Source organism: Mus musculus, chromosome 7, assembly GCF_000001635.26.
Source record: "Mus musculus strain C57BL/6J chromosome 7, GRCm38.p6 C57BL/6J".
Taxonomy (NCBI): domain Eukaryota; kingdom Metazoa; phylum Chordata; class Mammalia; order Rodentia; family Muridae; genus Mus; species Mus musculus.
The window spans coordinates 79,513,111-79,530,529 of record NC_000073.6 but is presented as its reverse complement, the minus strand read 5'-3'; the positions used below and the strand labels follow the sequence as shown (position 1 = coordinate 79,530,529).

Below are 17,419 nucleotides of genomic sequence, written 5' to 3'. Positions count from 1 at the left end.
CCAGGGTCACCCTGGTAATACAAAGGTATTGTTCCACACCCTCTACCCTTCACAGCTACAGTTGTCTCAGCTGTGTCTCTAACAGAGCCACCTGGCTGGGGAAGGCAGGGAAAGGGACCAGGCTTCAAGAAGTGATGCTCTCATGGATTCCTGAGGGTAGGGAGCTTTTGAGTCTAAAGGCTTTGGATCAGGGAAGTATGACAAATCCTTCCTGAAGCCATTTGGAGCTAGAGAAGAAGGCAAAGCATGCAGACTCGGGTTGAAAGCACACCTAGTCTAAGCGCATGTGCTCTGGTCCAGGCCTTTGCTCAGGACAGGGTACTTTCCACCCAAAGCTGCAGGCTAGCAGTAAAAGAAGCATCGGGGTTGGTTGGTTGTTCATTAGTTTGTAGGCCTTAGGTAGAGGTGTCTGTCTACTATGTCTCAGGGCAGCACGAAGGAGAAAAAGATGGCTGGGTTTCCTGAAACTCAGGGAGCAGGAGGTGAGGTGACTCGAAGGTAATAAAGCAGAAAAAAAAAAAAGAATTCCCAAATTATAAAATGTAGGGGCAGAGTACCGCAGACGGCATCCTATCCAGTGTTCCCTTCCCAGGTTTGGAGAAGAAAGAGGCTTGCCTAAGACCACTAAGAAAGACGGTGGTCAGGAGGGCATTCTCTGACTTCCAGGTAAGTGGGGCTGGTCTTCTTGTGATCTTGTTTCTTTCCTAGGCCACCTTGGACCCTGAAAGGGAAAGATTTCAGGAAGAAAAGAACTCAGTAGAAACCACTACTGTCTAGGTGCACATGCCCAGGAGAGGGGAGAGTCTCCAAAATCCTGGGGCTGGCTTGAGGCCAGAAGCTTTCTTCAGAGATGCACCTTGGCTTTATTCCACCTCCAGCATCACAGGCTCAGACAACAGGCAGCACTGTCACTGGCCTCCCCTAGAGAAAGAAGCCAGGCACGAGGAGGTGGGTCAGAAGGAGCACAGGCCTCCACTCCTTGGCCCACAGTGCTTCTGAAAAGGTGAGAGATTCAGAAGTTCATCCCATTCCAGAGAGAGAGAAAGAGAGGAAGAGAGGGACGGAGGGAGGGAGAGAGGGAGGGACGGAGGGAGGGAGAGAGGGAGGGAGGGAGGGAGAGGGGGAGGGAGGGAGAGAGGGAGGGAGGGAGGGAGGGAGGGAGGGAGAGGGGGAGGGAGGGAGAGAGGGAGGGAGGGAGAGGGGGAGGGAGGGAGAGGGGGAGAGGGGGAGAGAGGGAGGGAGGGAGAGAGAGAGGGGGAGAGGGGAGAGGGGGAGAGGGGGAGAGGGGGAGAGACTGGGACAGGTTGGATCTGATGGGGTATGCCCCCCCACAGGAAGCAGAGCTGACCTGGTGAAAGAGAGCAAAAGACACCCTGAAATCTTGTGTTCTGCCATCCTGTCAGGAATTGCCCTAAGGCAGGTTTGTGTGTTTGAGGAATAGACACCAATGTGATGGAGCAGAGAGACAGAAAGACACATAGATTTATTTGGGTCCAGCTGTGCCCTCTTCACTGGGCTGCTGGTTCAGGCCAGTTGCCATGCTGGTACCGAGGCCATACTGGTGATGAATGCTCTAGACATCACTACCATGTCTGTCCCCTCAGCTCAAAGCCATATTAAATGGCCTTCCTAGCTATCACTCAGTTAAGGAAGAGAGCATGTGTGTCTGGCACCAGTCACAACAACTCTATGTAGGGTTTTCCCAACATCACAAATGATACTTTAGAGACTCCAGAACATTCAGGATCTAACTGCCCATTAATCCAGGGCTGAGTGTCTGCCCACAGCATCTCTTCCTCTGTCCCTTCTCTCCAGCCAGGATTTTCCTGCCTCCTGGTGGCCATGCCCCCAGAACTACCTGGAACTGTATTCAGCAACCTGACTTCAATTTCTAAACTCTGGGTTTTCTCTGAGCCACTCAAACTCATATGGAAAGTGTACCATCTAGCATAACCACTCAGCCCTGGCCTGAGCATCTCAGAGGAGACTATTCTAATTGAGATTTGGCAGCTGGAAGATCTAGGACCTAGCATACAGCTAAGGGCAGCTACCAAAAAATAAAAGCCTAGTCACATAGAAAGGCCTAGAAAATACTGATCTTGGGAAGTTTTCTTCTTAGGAACAAAGAACAAGGTGCTGCATTGCTGCAGTCAGTGCTGATGTCCCAACATATACTGGGTACCACCCGTCCTGGGTCCAGCCCAGCCAAGGCTACTGCCTCCAGAGGGGAAGCTGCGCTTGGAATGTGATTCCCCAGCTTTGCCATGACACTTGGTGATGCTCCATTAGCAGAGTGTGACTCCTAAGATCCCTTGTCACCTCTAAAGCCTCTGCCAGCCCGCCCTCCCAGCACCACACTGATCACCAGATTAAGGAGCTCAGAGATACAGCTGAGGCAGCAGCTGAGGCAGCTCAGAGTGGGGTGAGGCAGGGAGGGCAGCAGGCAGCTCCCCCAAGTCCCTGCCATCTTGACTCTTCCCCACCCCTACTGCAGGCTCACTGTACCTGACTTCACTAAGGTCTAGACCAGTCCACTAGACTCCTGGATAGACTAAGAAACAGGTGGGGAGGCAGATGAAGGATAGCTACATGGAGAACGGGGCGGGAAGTAAGAAACTGGCTAGAGCCATACAATCAGAAGAGAATGGCTCAAGGCTCACCTTTGTCCCCAAGGTCATCTGAGGCCAATCACTGAGCTCCCTGTGGGCCTCTGGCCAGCTGCCTGCTCTAGATCAGAGTACATCCCACCATGTCTGAGGAGAGAAGGCTGCCAAAGAAGAAATAAGAGAGGGAACTGGGCATTAGAACATCTTCTTAAAGACACCTAACTTATTAAAGAGACACACAGTAGTTGAGCATGGTGGTACACTCCTTGAGTCCCAGGATACAGGAGACAGAGGCAGGCAAATCTCTGTAATTCAATGCCAGTCTGGAGTACATGGGAAATTCCAGGACATCCAGGGGTATATGTAGACCCTATCTAAAATTTGAAACGCACACACACACATACACATGCACTTACACAGATTAATTAGTTCCTTTTCTGTATATGAAGAATGGCATAGGCTTGGTAATAAAATCTAATCAGAAAGGAATGGGGAGTTAGGACTGACTAGCCCGAGGCTTGGAAGTCCAGTAACCCATAGGCTGTGTCACAAGAGGGCAAGACGAGTGATGGAAGATGACCCACAAAGAGCTCAAAGTCACATGTGCAGACACTTGCACATGGATGAGGGAGTAAGGCTGCATCCCCATGCCCCTTACTTTATGGGGCTCCTGTGGAGCTCTAGAGGGGTGGATGCTCTGAAGACATGAGCTGGAAAGTTGCTAGGAGGCCTGGCTGAGCTTAGCCTGGAAGGTACCCAGCATTTCTCAGTCCTGTGCCCTCGCCCAGGGCCTGCAGGGAGTGAATGGGACACACCCAGGGCACCAGTCAGCAGTTGCTCTCCTCTCCTGTGCTGGGCTGGGGTGACTTTCCACCACTGCAGCATAGAGGCCAGAGGAAGTCTCAGAGCGGGCTCTGTGTAAGGACCTGGGGAGACAGGCTCTGCTGACTCCTGACCTCCCATCAATTGCTCAAAAAACCCCAGACTTCAGCGTGTGCAGTGATCAACTCCTTCTTTCCATAACCTCACCCACCCACACTCAGAACTCACTAGTCTCACTCTTGTCATTGTGCTAAATGAACACAAGCTAAAATGATCACCACCAGCAGAGATGTCCTCAGCTGGGACAGAACCAGGAGTTCCTGAAGCTCAGCTTCATCACTGTGCTACTGACATTAAGAGTCAAAGGGACTCTTAATCTGTCCAAGGTCACACAGTAAGCCAGTGGCAAGGCCATGACTGTACCCTGTCTACCACCCTACTACAAGGGCCTAAAAGGGAACTTCCCCATCATATCCTAAACAAGACCCTGACCTGTTATGGACGGCAGGGGCCTGGGGACAGAGGAGGCCATAATGCGATAAGCCGACTGGCCATCTGGCTCTGGGACAGAGGAGAGCCCAGACTGGTCGCTTCTGCTGCCTGGTCCCAAGGGGCCTTGTGTCACAAGAGACAGACTGCCAGATGGACAGGCAGTAGCCTAGGTCTGGGTAGAAGCCAATGAGTCCCCTAGAGTCAGAGCTGACCAACTTTCAGGGGTAGGGGAAGGAGTGGAGGGGCACAGAGAGCAAGGCCAGGCTTCCCACAGGCTGAAGAGCAGCAGGACAGGAAAGCTGGGATTCCCCACTCAGAGCCACAGCCTAGCTCCCCAGGTAGGCCCGCATAGCCTTGCCAAGCTCAACTCCACAGCCTCCAGCCCACTGGCCAGCCACAAACACAGCCCCCTCCTGGGGGAGGAGGAAGGCAAACACATCTCCCCTGGCACCTTCTCAGACATGCATGCAAAACTAATTAACATGGGGAGACATGCGAGCAGCCGGCCAGCTCCACACCCTCGAGTCCACGCAGACAAGGCGATCCCTTGTCCGGGGGACCTGCACAAAGCTTTGTTGCTAATTTAGGCATCTGTCTCTGTCTGGTCTGGTCCTCCTGCCTGCACTGGGGTTTTTCCCAGCCCCTCGGACAATGCTGGGAACAGGCCCGCAGATCCCTTATTCAAATCACACCCGGGACAATAAGCTCATTGTGCAGGCCACAGAAAGGGGGATGCTGGGGGGGTGGGGAGTGTGTTAGGGGCATCAGGGAGTGGAGAAGGGTGGGGGGTGTGTGTGAAGAAAATAGGAAGCCAGTAAAGTGTTTACTAACATAGCCCCTGCAGCTGCCTTGGGCCCCTTGCCCCTCCCTTGCTTGGCTGGGAGCTAGGGAGAGGTCTTGGGACTAAGAGATGGGAGCACTAGAGTGGATGCAGGACCTTGTGCCTGTGGGCCCAGCAGATAGATACAAACTCTGACTCAAGCCTTCAACCTGGTGGCTCTTCCTTCAACAGTCTACAACTATCTCTGCATGTGCAAGCATCGGGCATAATTTTTGAATAGCATAGTTGGGGGGTTTCCTTTCTTTCTCACCTCAGGCTTAGCAGAGTAGTGTGTAGACTCACTATAGAGATGTGGCTAGGGACAGAGGCACTGGTGGTTGTGCAGGGTGAGACAGGCTGTCTCGGCCATTGTTTGCAGGCAACATTTCATCTTCTCCTCCTTCCCATCTACTACATTAGGAAGTAGATGGTAAACTGCAGAGGGGCAGGCCCCCCATGGACAGGGCAGAAGGAAGGCAACTGGGAGCTCTTGGCAGATGGGGCTCACCCAGCCCGGCAACTGCTCAGGCCATACCTGGCCAGACCCTCGACTGCATCCCCACACAGTGAACAAGAGAAAAAGAATCCTGTATCTGTATGTGTGCAAGTACATACATACCAGCATCCTGATATCCCTGAGGGGGAGAGCTGAGGCTCTGAAATGTCTTCTTTTTCCCAACACCGCCCCCAGCTCCCTGTTGCACTGAGCACGCCTAGACAGGCCGACATAAATAGACACACACTGCCTGACACTGACACGAGATACAAAAAGAAACACACACACCCAGAGGCGGCAGCAGACACACACTGACAGTGGTGTAATGAGCACTGGACGACAAGAGCGGTCCGTCAGGAGCTCCTGCCACTGGGGTGGCCAAAGGTTATGGTGCCACTGCGGGGCAGCACCCCAGCTCTCTCCTTTTTGTCCTGTCTCTTCCTTTGTTTGTTTTCTGAGGCAGGGTCTCATGTAGCCCTGGCTTGCCTTGAACTCCTTACTGTCCTGTCTCCATCTCCCAAGTACTAGGGTTAAAGGCACAAACCATTGTATCTGGGCTTCGAAAGTCATCTGCATCCTGTCTCCATCTCCCAAGTACTAGGGTTAAAGGCACGAACCATTGTATCTGGGCTTCGAAAGTCATCTGCATTGTCCTGTATCCCAAGACAACATATCCTGAAGCTGGGGCAAAGTGGAGCGCTGCAGAGGTAGCTTTCCTCTCAGTACTAGCTTAGGCTCCAGTTTCTTGCTGTTAAAATAATTCGGAGATAAGTATCACAGGAGGAAGAGAAACATAAATGATTACTATATACCACCCCACGATGGAAAAGTACTAGCTTGAATAGCCAATAGTCGACTGTTCTCAGTTTAACAATAAAGACATTTTATATGGGTCAACCTAGCAAGCAACTGCTCCCACAAGAAGGAAACATTCCACTTGTTTATTTATCTAATTTTACTGTAGCATATTTTGAGATAGGACCTTATTGGTTGTTGCAATTGACCTTGAGCTCCTGGGATCAAGCATTCCTCCTGCCTCAGTTTCCCGAGTAGCCAGGACAGGACTTGAACACCCCCACACCTGCCTTCCCTGTTTCGATTTCAATGCCTTCCTCGAGCAGGTGCTTTTGTACCAGTAAAGGAAACCGTAATGAGGACGTAAACTGAGTGAATTCTACATGGACTTCCAGCCACACACAGAGAAAGAACAGCTGCTGGAGAGAGCTATCAGTGTCTATGTGGGGCCTACAGCGGAGGTTGGGAAGGAACCCAGCTTCTTAGTGTGGGGCCTGCAGCCAAGGTTGGGAGGGAACCCACCTTCTTAGTCATCACCAAGCTGTCTTTTCTCTTTTCTCCTGGCCCACCCTGGAGTGCATCCTGGAAGAGAGACAAGGCCCATGAGAGGGAGAGCAGAACAGGAAGTGAGACGGTTGCGCACCCACTCCCTCAGCACAGGAGTCTGTGAGCCACTTTGCTCTAAAGGAAGCATCTCTCAGGAGCCTCGTGACTGAAGTGTGTGCTGTCAACTCACTCCCATATTTAAGCCCTTGGCAAGTCTCTGTGGATGTGACATTTATTCAGTAAACTGCCTCCAGAAACCTAAGCAAAGGAAGCCACAAGAGAGTTAAGGCCACCAGTGCAGGGAAGACCCACTTGCTGTTGGTCCCTGTGCATCCCCTTGCTCTGTGGCTCAGCATAAGAACTAAGAGGACATGCTGTCTTCCTGGGAAACATCTTCACTGACCTCTCGGTTTCCTACAGGAAAGACAGACGTTTCAGGAAGAATCCAGCACTGCAGTCTCAGCAGCCGCTACTCACCCGTCCGCAGAAGAAAGCCTACTTCAAGTATACTCACCTTGCCCACCAGCAACAACTGGACAGTGCACAATGAGGATGAGGGCAGGACAGATCCCCCTAGTCTTCTGGTGGCTCAATCATTCAAAGATTTAGAAGGAACTTCCAAGCAGCCAGAAGTGGAATGGACTCTTTCCTATGTGCTGTGATAACCACCATACAATATCTAAAAGCTTTATCTACACACACACATACACACACACACACACACACACACACACACACACACACACACACACAAAACAAGTTACCAGTAACAAGTTCACCAGAATAGTAGTGATGAGAAGAAACCTATTTGTCTTTCCTGTTCTAGGAAGGCAAGGGACAGTCCGGGATAGAGTGCTAGGGAGAGGGATTTGTTTGCAGGGCTGGGCCACAGTCCAGCTATGTGGGAAGTGGTGGCCAGGTGCTCACCACTGTGAGTTTGCATGTAGACCTGACTGCCAAAAACTGTGCTTGGAATCCAGCTGAAGGAGAACCAGGAGGGAATTCCAAAGCTGGTACTCTGGACAAGCTTCTGGTGTCTAAGGAGAAGAAACCACGAATTCTTCCATGAATCCCTCCAAGTACTGTTTAATATCCAATTGCACTTAAGATATTTCCTACTAGTTTTACACATAAATCTCAACAAGTTATTGATATTCTGTTTCTTAAGATCCAAATTGTTTTAAATGGAGAAGAAGAGACTATAGGGCCAGTGGGATCTAGAGGATTTAGCTAGTGAAGTCTAGCTGAGCTAAGTGACAGCTGATGGTCACCATGGCAAAGCGTGAAGTGGCCTCTGACTTTATTCTGCAGGTCCTTGAAGAATGAGGGGCATGGGGGAGGCAAGAAGCCACAGACTGATGGTCACTGTCACATCCCATGCCTGCTAACTCAGCACTCCCTCCCTCAGGCTGACCTTCCTGCTGTGGATGGACACGTGAAGTTCCATATTACAAGAGCTCAAGGGCTCAGTGGAGGACTGTGGTTTCCTCCTCTGTGTCCCCAAGGCCTTGCCTGACACATAATGTGCAGTCAATAAATGTTGAATGAATAAATGATTGTGGTAAAAAAAAATAATGTGGCATGGGAAGATGTCCAACTTCTGAGCTCCACAATTACCCCACAAAGTTGGAAATGGCTCCGTGATAGAGTCCAAGGCAAGTGCGATGAGGTGCCAGGCACAGAGTTGGTATGCCTGCTCAGCTCCAGCTGGCCTAGGTGGCATGGGGCCTCACCACCTTGTTCCCATGGTGACCAGACCAGTTCCTTTAGCTGTCTCCCTGCCTTGTTATTCTTGGCTTCTACCATATGACCTGATGCTCCATACCTAAATCTCAAGCCCAGTGTAGTATAATACTTCCAGCTTCTCTGAACCTCTGGCCAGAGGATATCATCCTCTGGCGTGGATCCTGCCCTCTTGGTGGCCTAAAAGACACGTTTGGGCACAGGATGCCTTCTCTGGTATTTCTTTCTCCAGAAAATCCCTCTTTTCTTAACTTCCTGGACCCAAGTTCAATCATATACCCTGTATGTGTGCTCATAAACTCCTACATGTGTGCCTGCTAACACTGCTCAAGCTGATCTCTGTGATCCAGAAGTCAGGGAGCAGCTCTGGGTTTCCCTCCACTATGGAGCTTGTGGACAAGCAGAAGACAAAACAACAACTTGAGTGCAACATGAGAGAGAGCTAAGCTTGGTCCCTTGCTTACTATCTTCCAGGGATTTTATTTCTAACCAATGTGTGACATGACATCTCTTCTCCCCTCTTTTCCCTTTCCTTTCCTTTCTCTTCTTATTCTCAGACCCAGAGACTGAACTTGGGCCCTGGTATTTCCTGAGTGCTAACCCCAAATTCACAGTTGAGAACAGCAGCTCACAAAGAGGAGAAGCAGTATGCTCATTGTTTCTGGACTGGATCAGAAAGGCCCGGCCTGGATCCCGGGAGCCCTGTGGCCTCTGCCTCACGGCTGGGCTCTGACAGCATAAGGGAGAGATTGGCAACACGACTCAGGAAGGCTGCCAAACCTGACAACGGAGTTTGATCACCAGGCCCACACAGAAGAGAGAACCAACTCCTGCATGTTAAACACACACACACACACACACACACACACCTTAGAAAGAAAACAAGATTGAACAGAGGACATAGATTCTATCCTTCCATAGAAGGATACCCCTTCTAGGAGCAGAAAGCAAGATCCACCACACTCACCCTGAGCAGTCAGTCTCTTGCAATTGTGAAAGCGTGTGGAGTTGGGTCACCCTGATTTAGCTTATTTTATTTGAGACAGGGTATCTCTATGTATCTCTGGCTGTCCTAGAACTACCCTGATTTGTATAAACTGAAGTACAGCAAGGAGTTAGCTGACAGACACTATCAAGACAAGCCAGGACCAGAGGAGCTGTTTGCCACCTCTCCAATTCTCCTGGGCTTCCTGGGGGCCTAGCGCTGAGCTCTCCCATCTGGATTATTCAGCAGTGTGGCCTGCGTGAAGCAGGAGACGCTGCAGAGACATCTTCTCACAGCCTAAACAAGTCCTGGGCTGCTTTGAAAGCCTAGCAGCTTCCTTGGGAGACAAGGACCTTGTGAAAACCGAGATAGCTTCTGAGACCCACCTCAAGCAATCCCCATGACGAGAAAAGAAGGGTGGACCCTGTATTATCTTTACTCCACTGAGCCAGGCCTCAAAGACCCAGCATGCAAAGATTAGCACAGAGCCTGGCACAGTGCTTGTGCCTGGTAAATGTTTGTGGCATCTTCCCCAGGACTCATGATTCCCACTCCCTGTCTCTCAGGCTCCAGGGAGGAGGCACTTTTCAGACAGTCCTAGAGTATGGGAGCTGAAAGCTCCTTGACCCAGACCAGATTCCCCTAGCAAGAAACTGGATATTCTGAAAGGGGCCAGGGCTGGTGGCAAGGCTAGCCCACAGCCTGGGGTCTCCCAAGGTGAGAAGGCTGAACAGGCCTCAGCCCTCTGACAGCAGGACAAGCCCAGCACCTCCCCTGGGGGGGGGGGGGAAACCTCTCTGGAGACCAGAGGCCTGGCAGGGAGCCAAAGCAGGAGCCTCTCCAAGAAAATGCTGGCTTTGAGCCAAGGAGTATCCCAGAAGCTCCAGCTTGCACATCGGCTGAGGCTGAGGGGAGGAGGGGCAGCCAAGAGATAGGCAGCCCCAGCCATCTTCCAAAGGAACCTAGCCAAAAGGGAGTTTGATACGAACCTGAGACACACAGCTGTCTTTCCTTGTTTAGTGGTTCTTGTGTATCTGGGAGAGTGTGAAGTCACCACTGCCTGGTGTGGGTGCCACTCTTGGAACAATGAACCTGTCAGCTCCAGCTCTACCTACACAAACCCACTAGGGGGCTGCTGACCCTTCATGGAAAGATTCTTCCAGGGTTAACCTCACCCTATGCTGAAAAACACAATGTTGCCTACGAACTCAGGCCATAGCTTCCACCTCCAAAGACTGAGGGGTGATTCTCCCACACAACAGGCTCTTCCAGGCCTGAGACCCTCCACCTGGCTTTTCCACTGCACTCTAAACATAGACCTCTGAGATTAGACACCTCCTGCGTGAGATCAGAAGAATCAGGCACAAGTCTAAGTCTGTAAGAGGGCTCCATCATCTGGTTTAGACCTGCCATTTCAGTTCCTGTGTAATCTCAAATGTTCTAGAAGCCTCATTCCAAAGACAGAAGAAGCAGGTCATTATAATTATGTATTTTATTTAGTCAGAGATTATTTAAATGTGCCATACTGCTCACACTTATGAGATAAACTATTCACGTCTATTGGATATCACATTGGACAGGACAGCTTTTGACTCTAGCAGCAAGTCCTCATTTTTAGATGAGTGTGTGGTTAAAGAATCTCTGGAGAAGGCACCAATGAAGAAAGCAAAGCCAGCCCCAGACCCCCTCCTTACAGCTGGGCCTACCAGCCTTTCCTTTCGGCTTCCAGATGCACAACCATGGACTATTAGGTAGATGACTGTATGATCAATCAAGTTCAGGGAGACTGCAACATAAACCTATTTGAAATAGACAACCCAGAAAGGACTAGGAATGGACACACTAGATGTTACAAGCCTGGGGAACAAAGACAATGGAAAGGAACTGGAGGGTGGATCTGGGAGACCTCAGTGTCAGACCAAGTCTTGTTTGTGCCATCCTGCTCAGGGCCGCCTGGCTCCCATGGTGTGTCAATACCCATGCCCCAGCACAGGGTCTGGTGAATTTTCCACCGCGTCTCCCTGGAGGAACTACCCACAAAAGCTCCTCTCTGCTTTAGAAGGTGAGGACAAGCCCTGCATTTACCCAGTGCCTCTAGTCTTCTTACTGAGTCGCCATGCCAACACACAGTCATAATTACCAAGGAACGCGTCAATAGTGGCAGCATTGACAAAGACACTATATCAGGGCTTGTGAGCTAAGCAAGGTCAGGCTCTTCACAGCTCCTCAGCTTCCTGCCCACTTCCTTTATTCCACTCCGATCCATCTCTTTCCTTCATTCTCTCTCCCACCCAGATGGTCTGATTTTATTTTCTCTGCAGAGAAAGGAACTACAGCTCAGTGTATAAAACACTTTTATAGCAATTAGGAGACAGGTTCTTCTTTGAGTTCTGATTTTAACTTGTGGGAAAAAGTCACTTTAACATCCAGGCCTCAGGGCTCGCTTTTTTTTTTTCCTTCTGTGAATGGACACTACCTATTCAATAAAGGGGTGCCTGCATTTAATTTGCCTTCTAAATTCAGAGGTTGATTAAGTGTCATGTAGTCATCTCTGAAATCGTCTTTATGATCAACAACAGAAGTACCAGAAGCTCAGGGGAAACAAAGGAAGGTTCAGATCAGAGAGGGAGTTAGTTCCAATGCCTGGGAACAGCAGGGCTTGCATCTCCCCCAGGAAGAGGAAAAATCTTAGAAAAGGAGCCAGGAGCAGCTGAATGGTGGCCTCTATGAGATTATGAAAAGATGAGTGGGATGGATGAGAACTATCAGGCTAAGTGACACACATCCTGAGGCCCCCAGTGAGAAACAGGACATGCACCCATTTAAAATGAGAGGTCAGGAAAGGAAGGCAGACAGCCATCACTGAAGCCCTACACCAGAGCGCCCCAATTTCAGAACACCCAGTGCACCAACATCTGAACTTACAAAGGAGATAAATTGGAGGCTGATGATTAGCATCACAAAATGATTATTCCCTTTGTAAAAGGCTTCCCTGCAGGACTGCTTTAAATAGTGCATTTAAACCATGATCTGATTTGCTAAATTCGATTTATACACATCTACTGCCTAAGCTGGCGTGCGGCTGTATTTACATGCCTTCCCTTGGCACAGAGGAGGGGAGAAGCCAGCCATTATTTGGGGCCTTTAATCCTTGCAGACAGTAACTAATCTGGGGAGCTGAACCCTGTTTTTCTTCTGCAGCTGGGGCTTTAGCTGCGAACTGGACCCAGTTCTGCAGCTTTGCCCTTGGAGACCCTGTTGGAAGGCACTAGGACTGGGACCAGATCTGGCCAGAGCCTTTCTGAAAATGGGGGCTCCCTACTAAGAAGCATACCCCTCCCCACATTCAGGAGGGACACTTTTGGGTACAGATTTCTGGGTTATTAAACTATTTCCTGCAGTCATCAAGCCAAGGATTCAAACTCCACCTTCGGGGGCCAGTGACATTTACTAAGCTGAGTCACACTTAGGTCAGTGTGACTTACTCAGTACTTAAAGCCACAAGAACCAAACCTGTGGAGGAAAAGAAGCCTGCATGGCACTCCACTAAAGAAGACAAAAGATCCCCTGGCACAACAGGGGAAACCTTCCTTGCTTCACCTAAAGGGATTTGTAGTCCTCACTGACAGCTCCCCCTGAAAGACAAATGACCCCTTCCAGCAAGGGCTAGGATGTGTGGGAGTGCAGCTAGGAACCGAGGCCCAGCATACAGGGGGAACCCAGCTCTCACTATTTGCTGGGGGGGGGGGGGCTCAGAGGGGTTATATTACCAGGTAAAGGAACTCCACACTGAAAAAAACAAAGTACCTGCCCCCCAGTCACCGCTGCAGCTTCTCCAGCCCTACTGTCATCTCAATACTGGGTTCAGCTTTAGTTTTTTGTTTACAACATGTTTATAGATTCCTACAGCAATAAGTCCAGTTTAGCACCTTGAACCAGGGCAAAGAACGAGAGAGCACCCCAGCCGAAAGAATGATCATCGTCAAAAGTGAGACTCATAGGCCACAGGTAAAGTCTTTCCCTGTTGAGAAGTCCAGTAAAGCCTGGCTTCTGGATATTGGGGACTGGACTGGTAATTAGGATCCCCGTCCATGTTCTTATTGTACTTAGTGGCCTCAAGGTAAAATCAAGTTTTGGAGGGCTCATGCCCCATCTATGATATATGCGTGCAACCTACATAATCACCCAGCTTTTTAATATATTTTTTCTGGTGCTAGGTAAAGTGTACCACTAGGCAAGTGCTCTACCACTGAGCTACATCCCCATCTCACGAAAGCTCTAAATTTTATACAAAACATATGTCAGAAAAAAAACGTTCATCTCTCACAAATCCTGATAAGCTCCCCTTTTGAGCAAGCTTATAAAGTCATCATGTTTTCTTTGTCTTGACTGCCAGGAAGCTCAGAGCAATAGCAATATCCCATCATGAAATCTATTCTAAGCCAGGGTTTTGTGATAGACATTGGCCAAGAGATCTGTCACATAGGCTGAGTAAGAAGGGGATGTGAGTTCAGGAGAGACCTGATGGTTACTGGAAAGGAGGACAGACAGGCTGAATCTTTGTATTTATGTTTATGTGTACTTGCAGAGATTTAAATCAAGGAACAAGGCCTCAGGCTTAACAGCTCTGAATACACACTTTGGTGGAAGTCACTTAAGGGACTCATCACCCTACTCATTTAAGGAGGTCCAAGGCCTTCTTAGGCCCCGGGACAAGGCAGAGTCCTACGAACATAAATTGATAACGGGTGGGTGACTCTGTACACAAACATACGTGTGTAGGGTCTGCTTTGGAGCATCCATGGCTTAAGGAGGCAGACAGACCAATGATTGATGGAATAGGGCACAGAAAAAGAAATGAAATTGTGACTCTTGGGCTGAGGCCTGGTGAGGGCAAATCCAAAGATGCTGTCCCTTGGCTCCCATTCTGTCACCTTCATCCTCAAACAGACTCACCCCAGCCTGAGCAGCGAGAATGGGGGTCTCTAGGTCACCCTCAGCCTCTACCACACTTTCACAGATCTCAGGTTGGAGCCCTGGACTATCTTTGCCTTAGGGTCATACCAGGGGCCAGGATAATGGAGAGAAGGGTGCTCACTACCTCCAGCCTTAGCTTTAAGGAAGTGTGGGTTTTGGTCGCACAGGTTAGCACTGCTTGGAAATAACTGTCCAAGCGCTCTCGGGTCCAAACTACAAACAAAACAAAAACAAACAAGCACACACTACTGTCACTGCTGTTGGTCAGCTGGGCCTGAACCTCAGCTTGGCAGAGAAGACCCTCTGGCCAGCGTACCTGCCAGGGGCCCAACAGACGCCTACTTTCTCTTGCTGCTTTCTCGTCAACAGCCCGGAAAGGCACGGTGGCCTCAGGGTCCTGGGGCGACGATGGTCGATGGTCCGGGGACCCTGGAATACTTGGCGCCAGCCCACTGCAGACGAGTCCGGGGCCCCCGAGGCCGGGTGCTCTCTCTGCGCGCGCCGCTCCCCCGGGCTTGGCTCGGCCCTGCTGGCGCGAGGAGGAGCTCGGCGCACCCTGCGGCGCTGCGACCTACCTCGTGCCCACGCAGCCATCTTGCCGCCGCTCGTTCGCTCTCAAAATGGCCTCCCGGCCCCGCAGCGCGCCCCGCCGAAGCCTTGGCGCAGGCCCAGGGGACGCGGCTGCTCCTCCGGGTCTCCTTTTCGGTCCCGGGCGTCCAGTGTGTGTGCTCAGGCCGTGCTCCGAGGGCCTTGCCCAGTCGGCTTCGCCGCGGGCGCCCGGTGCTTCCGTAGGCCCGGGGAGGCCTGGGACTCGAGGTGCGTGCGGAGCCGCCAAGGGAATCTCTGCCTAAGCTCCTACCGCACGGGCTCCGAGAGCGAGCGCCCGGGACCAAGTCCCGAGCCCCGGGCAGGCCGCCCCTTTACCAGCCGAGGCTCCCGATCGCCCCTCGCGAGCCAAGCTCAGGCCAGAGATGTCCAATAAGCCACTTTGGAGGCCAGGTTGCTTCTGGCACCCCAGTGCGCTCTGCCTGCGGGGGTCCCTCCACACCCAGCCCAGCGGGGTTGCCTTACAAAGCACAAGCCAGCAGGTGTATTATTAAAGCCATAGCACACTTGGGAATGGGGGTGGGGGGTGACTTTAATTTCTGGCTTTGAGAGGGACGGGGACGCCTTTCAGGGGATTCAGGTAGAAACACAGTCTCCTTATCATCGTGGTCCTGGCTTCTTCCGACGTTCCTGGTCGCCGGCTCGTTGGTTGGGGTTTGGTTTTGGGTATTGGGATTTTTTTTTTTTTTTTTTGACTCTACTTGTCCTCCTTTCTTGGCTACAGCCACTCACCTTTCCTGTGCGGTGGGGCGCCCTCCATGCTGAGGAGTTGTAGGGACTAGCGATGGGGACTGCAGAGCCCAGGAAGGAAGTGCGGGAATCTGGAGCGCCTGCTGGTGAGCAACTGTAACACAGAGGGGATAAGACGGGCACCGCCACCGACCCCTAGAAGTGTGTACGGTTTATTCGAATCCTCAAGGGTTCTGTAGCACTGGCCTGGAGGTGAGGACACAGGCGTCCTCCAAGTCACCACCACAGCCTGAGCTCCCACCACGCGCGCCCAGGAAGTGGGAGAGACATTGGTACCTGCTATGGAAGGGAGGGAGCGGTTCTATCTAGTACCCATGTTTGGTACTAGACAGGACTCGTGGATGCGTGGATGCCTTGGCAGATCTCGACCTAACCAAGGCGCAAACATAGCTTTTCCCAATGTCACAACTAGTGAGGATTTAGACCCCCGGAGGTTTTCTCCATGCATTAACCACTGCCCTCCTTGAGGCGCCCTCTTGGCTTTCAGCTCCAGCGTTCCTTGCAAGAGTAGCTAAAGCCAGTCTGCTGACTTCAAGTGTCTCAAGACATATCCCTCTAGTTAATCAGCCCAGAATTTTTCCATACACGGGGTGGTGTGTGTGTGTGTGTGTGTGTGTGTGTGTGTGTGTGTGTGTGTGTGCTCTTTTGCAGTCCTTGGGACTCAGCAGAGATGGTACTAGCTGGGGAGGTAGGCAGCCAATGGACCCTTTGGTGACACTATGTGCATCTATTGGGGTCTTCATTCTGCCTTCAGCAGGGGGAGTTTTGAATTTCAGACTTTGGGGTGTGTGTGTGTGTGTGTGTGTGCCCCTGCCATTTGAGATACCATTTGACCAACACCTACTGTGTGCCAGGCACTTTATTTGTATGTTTTATGTAAATTTCACAGGAGCCCTGTCAGTACAGGTACTATTGTGCCCCCCCCATTTTACCTAGAGAGGTGGAGGTCACACCTCAAGGATTCATGCAGTGTGGAAAAGGATAAGAACCTGTGAAAGAGTCCTGCCTCAGCGTGGAGCACACCAGGCAGCTCACCCTTTCTAAAATTTACACTGTGGGGTTTTTAAACCTGGTGCTTCCTCATCTTGAACTCTAGAACTTCAGTGAGGAGTGATCACCCACAGGAAAAGCCACACAAGCAAGCCAGTTCTACCTTCCCCCTAAGCAGGGGATTTCTGTAGCCCTCTCAGGCTCCACCCTTCTTCAGTGTTAGATGCAAACTTGAGGGAACCAGAGAAGCCCCACAATGACCACAACCCACTCACAGTTCACAATGATATTATCAGGATAACCCAACCAGAACGATATGAGATGCATTGGCCTATGGGCTTGATATTTTTGCACACAACCCCAAGAGACCTGAGGGAATACAGAGGCTGAAAGGCGCATTCATGGAGATGACCCTCTCTTTTCCCTTCATATTTTAGGCAAGAAGTTCTCCCAAGCTCCATTCTGAGATCCGTGTTTTCTTTAAATGACATTAATGAAGTCTTTTTCAGTGAAACCTTTATAAGAGTCAGAAACTATATCCATTGGACTTGAGGTGAAATACTACATTTTTAAAGTTTTGGGTTTGTTTTTTTGTTTTGTTTTTTGGGTTGTTTGTCTTGTTTTTTGTTTTGTTTTGTTTTCAGATGAAGGGTAAGGGACATGGCTCTAGCCTAGGCTGTCTGAGGCAGCAAAGATTGGAGCAGCCATAGGGTGAGGTGAGGTGAGGTGAGGTGAGGTGAGGTGAGGTGAGGTGGGAACAATCAGACTAGATTCCAGAGACATCCAGAATT

The 17,419-nt window shown here is 50.8% G+C and overlaps 1 long non-coding RNA gene across 4 annotated transcripts in view; it reads right to left on the bottom strand.

Annotated features, from left to right (window-relative positions):
- Positions 1-17,419, bottom strand: part of Mir9-3hg (Mir9-3 host gene) — a 34,378-nt gene that overhangs the window by 3,874 nt on the left and 13,085 nt on the right. Inside the window, exons 2-4 of one of the 4 annotated variants that reach the window (NR_040311.1) lie at positions 6,554-6,613; positions 5,854-5,984; positions 2,661-2,767 (exon numbers count right to left, since the gene is read on the bottom strand). This is a non-coding gene — a long non-coding RNA (Mir9-3 host gene). Of the gene's footprint in view, positions 1-2,660; positions 2,768-5,853; positions 5,985-6,553; positions 6,614-14,857; positions 15,096-17,419 lie in introns of those variants that run through there. The other 3 variants (NR_040312.1, NR_040314.1, NR_040313.1) reach the window with 3 other exon arrangements.